This window comes from Propithecus coquereli, unplaced genomic scaffold (assembly GCF_000956105.1).
Source record: "Propithecus coquereli isolate 6110/MARCELLA unplaced genomic scaffold, Pcoq_1.0 Scaffold723, whole genome shotgun sequence".
Lineage (NCBI taxonomy): Eukaryota > Metazoa > Chordata > Mammalia > Primates > Indriidae > Propithecus > Propithecus coquereli.
The window spans coordinates 188597-190199 of NW_012153319.1; positions in this window are offsets into that span (position 1 = coordinate 188597).

Sequence of the window (1603 nt, forward strand, 5' to 3'; positions counted from 1 at the left end):
TAGTAAGCAAAACAGCATGGTAATGGCAGAAAGACATACAGATCAATGGAACAGAATAGAGAATCCATGAATAAACCCTCACAGATATAATCAAATGATTTTTGACAAAGGTGCCAAGACCATTCTATGGGGAAAAGAATACTCTTTTAACAAATGATGCTGGAGAAACTGGATAGCTACCTGCGAAAGAATGAAACTGAACCCTTACCTTACATCATAGACAAAAATTAATTCAAAATGGATGAAAGACTTACACATAAAAACTAAAACAAGGGAAAAGCTTCATGACACTGGATTTGGCAATGACTTTTTTTGGATATGACAACAAAAGCATAGGCAACAAAAGCAAAAAAATAAACAAACGGGACCGTATCAAAGGACACAAAAGAGTGAAAAGGTAACTCACAGAATGGGAGAAAATACAGGCATACCTCGCTTTATTGCGTGTTGCAGAATGCATTTTTTTTTTACAAATTGAAGGTTTGTGGGCACCACAGCATCAAGCAAGTCTATTGGCATCATTTTGCCAACAGCATGTGTTCACATCATGTCTCTAGTGACATTTTGTTAATTCTCACAATATTTCAAACTTTTTCATTATATCTGTTATGCTGATCTGTGATCACTGATCTTTCATGTTACTATTGTTATTTTAGGGCACCACAAACCACACTCACATAAGACAGTGAACACAATCGATAAATATTGTGCATGTGATATGACTTCTCCACCAACTGGCCATTGACCCATTCCCCTCCCTCTCCTGGGGCCTCCCTACTCCCTGAGACACAACAATATTGAAATTAGGCCAATTAATAACCCTACAATAGCCTCTAAGTGTTCAAGTGAAAGGAACAGTCACATGTCCCTCACTTTAAATCAAAAGCTAGAGATGATTAGGCTTAGTGAGGAAGGCATGTCAAAAGTTGAGATAGGCTAAAAGCTGGGGCTTCTTGCTGCAAATAGCCAAGTTGTGAATGCAAAGGAAAAGTTCTTGAAGGAAATTAAAAGTGCTACTCCTGTGAACATGAACACATGAATGATAAGAAAACAAAACAGCCTTACTGCTGATGTGGAGAAAAATTTCTAGAAAAGAGTCACCATTCTAGGTGCCATTAAGAACATTCACGATTCATGGGAGGTTAAAATATCAACATTAACAGGAGTTTGGAAGAAGTGGATTCTAACCACCATGGATGACACTGAAGAGTTCAAGACTTCACTGGAGGAAATCACTGCAAAGAGGATAGAAACAGCAAGACAACTAGAATCAGAATTGGAGCCTGAAGATGGGACTGAATTGCTGCAATTCCATGATAAACTTGAACGGATGAGGAGTTGCTTCTTAGGGATGAGCAAAGAAAGTAGTTTCTTGAGATGGAATCTACTCCTGGTGAAGACACTATGAACATTGTTGAAATGACAACAAAGAATTTAAAATAGCACTTAAACTTACTTGATAAGGCAGACGCAGGATTTGAGAGGATTGACTCCAATTTTGAAAGAGGTTCTGTGGGCAAAATACTATCAAACAGCATCATATGCCACAGAGCAATCTTTCATGAAAGGAAGAGTCAATACATGCAGCAAATCTCACTGATGT